The sequence below is a fragment of the Mustelus asterias genome, chromosome 6 (assembly GCF_964213995.1).
Source record: "Mustelus asterias chromosome 6, sMusAst1.hap1.1, whole genome shotgun sequence".
NCBI classification, from domain to species: Eukaryota; Metazoa; Chordata; class Chondrichthyes; order Carcharhiniformes; family Triakidae; genus Mustelus; species Mustelus asterias.
In genome coordinates, this window is record NC_135806.1 from 20,280,426 (window position 1) to 20,289,387 (window position 8,962).

Genomic DNA, 8,962 nt, shown 5'->3' on the forward strand with positions numbered 1-8,962 from the left:
TAAAAATGGTGCTGTAATTCCCAACCCCTCAGCAAACTCGAGATAGGGTAAACTCAGAGGGTTAGCTTATTTTCATATAGGAGGAGGCTCGCAATGTGGCCTTTTTTTCACTCTATAATAAAAGTGGGAGGCAGAGAAAGAAAGATTTACAGGGCAAAAGCCAGAGAAGAAGAATTATTGTTTCACATGAATCTATTGTCCAGAATCAATAGTCCAATGTTGTACTCTTGGCTTTGTCAAAGGCAGATCATGCCTTACGAGCCTGATTGAATTTTTTGAGGATGTGACTAAACACATTGATGAAGGAAGAGCAGTAGATGTAGTATATATGGACTTCAGCAAGGCATTTGATAAGGTGCCCCATGCAAGGCTTATTGAGAAAGTGAGGGGGCATAGGATCCAAGGGGACATTGCTTTGTGAATCCAGAACTGGCTTGCCCACAGAAGGCAAAGAGTGGCTATAGATGGGTCATATTCTGCATGGAGGTCAGTCACCTGTGGAGTGCCCCAGGGATCTGTTCTGGGACCCTTACTCTTTGTGATTTTTATAAATGACCTGGATGAGGAAGTGGAGGGATGGGTTGGTAAGTTTGCTGATGACACAAAGGTTGGAGGTGTTGTAGATAGTGTGGAGGGATGTCAGAAGTTGCAGCAAGACATTGATAGGATGCAAGACTGGGCGGAGAAGTGGCAGATGGAGTTCAACCCAGATAAGTGTGAGGTGGTTCATTTTGGCAGGTCAAATAGGATGGCGGAATATAATATTAATGGTAGGACTCTTGGCAGAGTGGAAGATCAGAAGGATCTTGGGGTCCGAGTTCATAGCTGTGCAGATTGAGGCTGTGGTTAAGAAAGCGTATGGTGTACTGGCCTTCATCAATCGAGGAATTGAGTTTAGGAGTCGTAAGATAATGTTGCAGCTATATAAGACCCTGGTCAGACCACACTTGGAGTACTGTGCTCAGTTCTGGTCGCCTCATAACAGGAACGATGTGGAAGCCATAGAAAGGGTGCAGAGGAGATTTACAAGGATGTTGCTTGGGTTGGGGAGCATGCCTTATGAGGATAGGTTCAGTGAGCTCAGCTTTTTCTCCTTGGAGAGACGAAGGATGAGGGGTGACCTGATAGAGGTGTATAAGATGTTGAGAGGTATTGATCGAGTGGATAGTCAGAGGCTTTTTCCCAGGGCTGAAATGGTTGCCACAAGAGGACACAGGTTTAAGGTGCTGGGGAGTAGATACAGAGGAGATGCCGGGGTAAGTTTTTAACTCAGAGGGTGGTGGGTGCGTGGAATGGGCTGCCAGCAACGGTGGTGGAGGCGGATTCAATAAAGTCTTTTAAGAGACTTTTAGATAAGTACATGGAACTTAGTAAGATAGAGGGTTACAGGTAAGCCTGGTAATCGCTAAGGTAGGGACATGTTCGGCACAACTTTGTGGGCTGAAGGGCCTGTATTGTGCTGTAGTTTTTCTATGTTTCTATTCCTTCACAGAGGTCAGCAGGCTGAAAGCAGCTGCTGGACAATTCACCTTTCTGGTAGAGATGACCTCCACAATGAGATAGGCATGCAGAGATAAATTAGTGTTGTAGGCAATGGTGTGGAAATTCAGAAGTTCCAGTCGATAACAGTAGCACGGTAGCACAGTGGTTAGCACTGCTGCTTTACAGCTCCAGGGACCTGGGTTCGATTCCCGGCTTGGGTCACTGTCTGTGTGGAGTTTGCACATTCTCCTCGTGTCTGCGTGGGTTTCCTCCGGGTGCTCCGGTTTCCTCCCACAGTCCAAAGATGTGCGGGTTAGGTTGATTGGCCAGGTTAAAAATTGCCCCTTAGAGTCCTGAGATGTGTAGGTTAGAGGGATTAGCAGGTAAATATGTGGGGGTAGGGCCTGGGTGGGATTGTGGTCGGTGCAGACTCGATGGGCCGAATGGCCTCCTTCTGTACTGTAGGGATTCTATGATTCTATGATTCTATGAACAGTGTAAATAGGGGCCAAACATTCAAACCTAGGCAGCAGCCCCGTTCCTGAGCTGTGGCATGGCAGATGGAAGATGGCAAACTGATTTACAGTACAGCAAGACACTTAAACATAGAAACCCTACAGTGCAGAAGGAGGCCATTCGGCCCATCGAGTCTGCACCGACCACAATCCCACCCAGGCCCTACCCCCACATATTTACCCGCTAATTCCTCTAACTACACATCTCAGGGACAATTTTTTTTTTTAACCTGGCCAATCAACCTAACCCACACATCTTTGGACTGTGGGAGGAAACCGGAGCACCCGGAGGAAACCCACGCAGACACGAGGAGAATGTGCAAACTCCACACAGACAGTGACCCGAGCCGGGAATCTAACCCGGGACCCTGGAGCTGTGAAGCAGCAGTGCTAACCACTGTGCTACCGTGCCGCCAAAAAACTGGTTCTCCCAACTACAGGGGTCATGTCATATGACTCCCACCCCTCTAGTTTTGACAAGGGATGTATAATTCTTTGCCTGTGTTCCTGAGATTGTTAATGTGCCAATCATTAAGAATTGAAAGGGAAGTTGCAGGATCCTTTGCTCTGGCTGACTGATAAACTTTGGGGGCCAGACGGCCTTATGAAATGTAAATGGCCCTTGGAAATATCCTTTGAATGTGGTCCCTGCAGCCCACAGGGGTTGTTAACTTCTCTTCATTGATAATGAGGCACAAATTTCTTCGATACTGCCAGATTAGTTCCTATTGTTCGAAAGCCACAGCCAGATATGGCTTGTCATTTTAAAAGGTCATTGTCCAATTTTTAAAATTTTATGTATTAGTCATGATGATGTCAATAAATATATACACACAAACAAGGAGCCGAGTAGGCCACTGGGCCCCCTCACGCCTTTTCCCCCATTGAATAAGATCATGGCTGGTCTGACTGCAACCTCAAATTTGCATCTCTCTTATTCCCACGAACCTATCACCCAATGTTTACCAAGAACTTATCCACTTCTGCCTTAAAAATATCCAAAGATTCCACTTCCACCCTCTTTTCAGGAAGGTGGTTACAAAAAAAACCCACAACTCTCCAAGAAAGAAAGTTGCATTGTCTCAGTTTTAAAAATAAGGAGGGCCCCTAATTTTTAAACAGTGACCCCAACTTCCATAAGAGGAAACATCCTCTCCACATCCACCCTGTTAAGTCCCCTCAGAATCTCATATGTTTCAATCAATACACCTTTTACTCTTCTAAATTCCAGTGGATACAAGCCTAGCCTGCCCAACCATTCCACATAAGACAATCTGCCCATTTCAGGTATTAGTCTGATAAACCTTACTTGATCTGCTTCCAATGCATTTACATCCTTCCTTAAATAAGGTGATCAGTACTGTACACAGTATTCCTGATATGGTCTCTGTATAACAGAAGCATAACGTCCATACTCTTGTATTCAATTCTGCTTGCAATAACCAATAACACTCTACTGGCTTTCCTAAGTACTTGATGTACCTGCATACTAGCATTTTTATTATTCATGCACGAGGTCATCCAGATCCCTCTGCATCTCTGTAATCTTTCACCATTTAGATAATATGCTTCTCTTTTATTCTTCTTGCCAAAATGGACAATTTCATATTTTCCCGCAGTATATTCCATTTGCCAGATCCTTGCCCACTCATTTAACTTATCCATAACATTTTGAAGCATCCTTATGTCCTCTTCACAACTTATTTTCCTCCCTACCTTTGTGTCATTATTAAATTTGGCAACCATTCCAATTTATATACATTTTAAATATTTGAGGTCCCAGCAATGATCCCTGTGGCACTACACTCATTACATTTCATCAACCTGAAAAAGACCCATTTATGCCTACTCTCTGCTTCCTGTTAGCTACAGTAAGAAGTTTAACAACACCAGGTTAAAGTCCAACAGGTTTATTTGGTAGCAAAAGCCACACAAAACTCTCTGTGTGGCTTTTGCTACCAAATAAACCTGTTGGACTTTAACCTGGTGTTGTTAAACTTCTTACTGTGTTTACCCCAGTCCAACGCCGGCATCGCCACATCCTGTTAGCTAGCCAATCTTCTATCCATGCCAGTATGCTACCTTTAACCCTTTTATTTTGCACATTAATCTTTTATGTGCCACTTTATCAAATGCCTTCTGGAAATCGGAGTACAGTACATCCACTAGTTCCCCTTTTTCGATAGCACAAGTTACTTCCATAAAGAATTCCAATAAGTTGGTTAAACATGATTTCACTTTCACAAACCATGTTGACTCTGCCTGATTACTTTGAGCTTATCCAATTGACCTGCTATCAATTCTTTAATAATAACTTCTAGCATTTTCCCTATGACAGATGTTAAGCTAACTGGCCCATAAGCTTCCCACTTTCTGTCTCCCTCCCTTTTCGAATAATAACGTTTTCTACATTCCAATCTAATGGGTCCAGGGAGTTTTGGAAAATTAGAACCAATGCCTCAACTATCTCATTAGCCACTTCTTTTAAGACCCGAGGATGAAATGCATCAGGACCCAGGCTCTGGTTAACCCGCAGCGGCTCCAACAGTTTACCCACTACCACTTCTCTGGTGACTGTAATTTTCCTATGTTTATCCCTCCCTTCCAATTCCTGAATCATGGCTGCTTCTGGGATGTTAATTGTATCTTCTACAGTGAAGAATAATGCAAAATACCTGTTCATTTCATCTGTCACCTCCTTGTTTTCCATTATCAATTCCCCAGTCTCACTTTCTATAGGACCAACACTCAGTTAACTCATTTCTTTTTAAGTATTTATAGAAAGTCCTACCAACTGGTTTTATATTTTTGGCAAGCTTTTTCTCCTATTCTAAGTTACTCATCCACTGCTTTCCCCTTATATTCTGTTCAATCTTCTGACCTGCTACCGAGCTTTGCACAATCATATGCTTTTTCTTTAAATTTGAAATTTGTGTCCGTCCCTTGGACTTTTTCTTACTCGTTGGAATGTATCTATTCTGTGCATTCTGAAATATCCCCTTAAATGTTTGCCACTACATCTTTATTGACCTGGTGAACAGCACATCAGGAACAGCACAGCACTATGGCAGTGTCGCATTCTCTCTAAAGTTTCTTGCAAACTGAGGACTGCCTTAGTGCATGCCACTCTTTAGCAATTGTGTTTTAGACCAACGTAATTTAATGCTGGTAGAATTGAAAAGGATACCATTGGGCAAATTAATGCAAATGGTGTTCACATCACTAGGCAGTGGGAGGACTGATCCACCATTAACTTTCCATTGGGAGAATTGCAATATGAATTTCCAGCAGAGGTTTTCAGACTTTTAGCTCCCACCAGCCTCGACCCTCTTTCCTGCCATCATATCTTCTCTGAGGAGAATTCCATGCACTCCTTTTCTCCCTCAAACTGAATGTAAAACCCAATCATATAATGGTTCACCGTCGGATCAATAATTAATACCATCTCATTGCATAATACAAGATCTAGTTTAGCCTGCTCTCTGGTTGGTTCCAGAACATGCTGTTCGAAGAAATTATCCCAAAAACATTTTATGAATTCCTCATCTCAGCTACCTTTTCCCACTGAATTTTACAGTCTATATATTGATTAAAATCCCCATGATTATCATCGCCTTTTAGAGCAGTTTCCATTATTTCTTCATTTACGCCCCAGCCTACCATGTGGTTACTATTAGAAGGCCTGTACACAACTCCCACAAGCGACTTCTTGCCTTTACCATTTCTCATCTTTTCCCCAGCTGTTTCCACATCCTGGTTTCCTGAACTTAGGTCATCGCTCTCTAACGCGCTAATACCATCATTAACTAACCGAAGCACTCCTCAAACTTCTCCTTGCTTCCTGTCCTTCCTAAATATCCTGTACCCTTCAATATTCAGGCCCCATCCCATGTCTTCCTGCAGCCGTACCTCTGTATTGGCTATCAAACCGTACTTATTTATTTCTATGTGTGGTTCCAGTTCATTTGTTTTGTTTCAAATGCACTTTAATGTATTTAGATACGGAGCCTTTAATTTGATCCTTTTATTCTTTTCATAACCTCTCATCTCATCTGTTGACTTACTGTTTGATTTGTATTCTCTATGCCTTCCTGTCATCGCCTATTATTAATTTCCTGTAATATTACCTTTCTCTTTTGCCTTGTCTCCACTCTTTGATTTATCACATCTTCCCAAATGTGATCCCTTGCCCCTACACTACTTAGTTTAAAGTCTCTCTACTTCCCTAGTTATGTGACTTGCAAGATCAGCGGTCCTAGTTTGATTGAGATGCATTCAAAGTTCCCGTCCCCTTAGTTATTCTCTGGGTGTTTGACCGCTCAGGGAGGCAGCTGACCACCAGCTTCTCAATTGCAACTGTTAATGGAGAATAAATGCTGACCTTGATACACAATGAATGTATAATAAAAATATCTGACAGTAATTTTCAAAGAAGAAGGAATTCCTCCCGACATTATGGTCAATATTCATTCTTCAACCAAAACCATCAGAATCAGATGACCTGACCATTTATTCAATGCAGTTTGCAGACATTTCAGTGTGCCTCCTGGCTCCTATGTACATAACACTGGTGACTCAGGGCGGAATTTTCCCAGCCAAAGTCGATGGACCTTTTGCTGGTCTGTCAAATTTCCTGTCCCTCCCGCGGTAAGTAGGACCAGAAGATCCCGCCCTCAGAGTCAATTGAGGGCAGTAAAATGTTTTATGGTTGTGAAATGTTCCATATCAATGCAAGTTCCTTCATGTCTGAGGACAACATTGATATTGGTGCTGCAGCTGCTGTGCAGAAGCAGGCTTTCAGTTTATCATCAGGAAAATTAGAGTAGGGCTAAACATTTCACTGAACATATTCATGACAAATATACGCTTTCATTGCAAGTGCTAGATTATGGAAATCTTAACCAGCCATGAAATAGGGGATTTCCCTAAATGATTACTTTTTAAATGTTTCGCTATCTTTACTAATGTGTAACATTTCAGTGGATAATTTGAAAAGGGAAAAATAATTTGATGAAAATTAAAATTCCGCCCACATATTGGTTTTTGTATTTGAACTTTGATTTGTTTTAATGTAACCAATGGCAAAAAAAATCTGTTTAAAAAACAAAGCTCCAGATGTGCATTACCTTGGACATCTTAATGTCCTCAAATGGTCTCAGAGATTTTATCTGTACCAATCATTCAATCTGATGTCTGAAGGTCCACAGCCACTAAATTGAGTATAATAAATGCATGCATAGATTAGAATTATAGCGAAGCTGAGCAAGAGTGAATCCAAACAGGAAAAAAAATCACACCATTAAGTGTAGAACTACACTGTATTGAGTTATGGTTTGGATTCTGAAAAGGAGGATGACAACATAGACATAGATAGGATGCAAAGCTGGGCTGAAAAATGGCAAATGGAGTTTAACCCTGATAAATGTGAGGTGATTCATTTTGGTAGGACTAATTTAAATGTGGATTACAGGGTCAAAGGTAGGGTTCTGAAGACTGTGGAGGAACAGAGAGATCTTGGGGTCCATATCCACAGATCTCTAAAGGTTGCCACTCAAGTGGATAGAGCTGTGAAGAAGGCCTATAGTGTGTTAGCTTTTATTAACAGGGGGTTGGAGTTTAAGAGCCGTGGGGTTATGCTGCAACTGTACAGGACCTTGGTGAGACCACATTTGGAATATTGTGTGCAGTTCTGGTCACCTCACTATAAGGAGGATGTGGAAGCGCTGGAAAGAGTGCAGAGGAGATTTACCAGGATGCTGCCTGGTTTGGAGGGTAGGTCTTATGAGGAAAGGTTGAGGGAGCTAGGGCTGTTCTCTCTGGAGCGGAGGAAGCTGAGGGGAGACTTAATAGAGGTTTATAAAATGATGATGGGGATAGATAGAGTGAACGTTCAAAGACTATTTCCTTGGGTGGATGGAGCTATTACAAGGGGGCATAACTATAGGGTTCGTGGTGGGAGATACAGGAAGGATATCAGAGGTAGGTTCTTTACGCAGAGAGTGGTTGGGGTGTGGAATGGACTGCCTGCAGTGATAGTGGAGTCAGACACTTTAGGAACTTTTAAGCGGTTATTGGATAGGCACATGGAGCACACCAGGATGATAGGGAGTGGGATAGCTTGATCTTGGTTTCAGATAAAGCTCAGCACAACATCGTGGGTTGAAGGGCCTGTTCTGTGCTGTACTGTTCTATGCTGGAGATCTCTCTACACAAACATGAAGTAAAATAATGAGCTGGACATCCTAAGTATTCCAGAAAAAGGTGAAGATGGAAGAGACGGTTGATAACTCTCTATCATTTTTGAGCGCAGTGCTCCAATGATGGCTGTACTTTGCAATTACAAATTTCTACTCTTGTCCCAAAACAATATTATCCACTAAACTGAATGAACATGCTGTCCAGCAAAAGATGTTCACAAACATATTCAGACAATGCACAGTATATATCAGGACCGTATTTATGGACAAGGTGATCTTGCTCTTCAAATCAGGAAAGATCAATTCTTCATGGCTGTTTTTTCTGGAGATGCTTTCCATACTTATCCAAGTGATCTTTCGTACTGTGAAAAGCTGGATAATGAACAATGGTATATTGGGAACACTGGTTGAATTTCTTTCTTATCTAGCTGCTCCAGCACTGCGATCAACTAATTCTTCAGGCATCAAGGCTGTGGTCTACCTAGTTCATATGTCTCAGCATTGTATCATTCTGTAGATATACTCACTGAGCTATTCAAAGAACTGAAAACGAATCCTAATGATGATCAAACATTGTAAAACTCTGCAAAGCGACTGTCTTATGTTCTGAATTAGAATAATGAGAATAATATCAGCTCGTCAATTTGCTTTGTAAAAATGGCTGGTATTATCTCTTAGGATGAGCACGTCTTACACAAGTCTTCCACAACAACCTCTGTAACACTGAGGCTTGGATATTTACTGGGATTTTACCAGCTTGTGCCACAC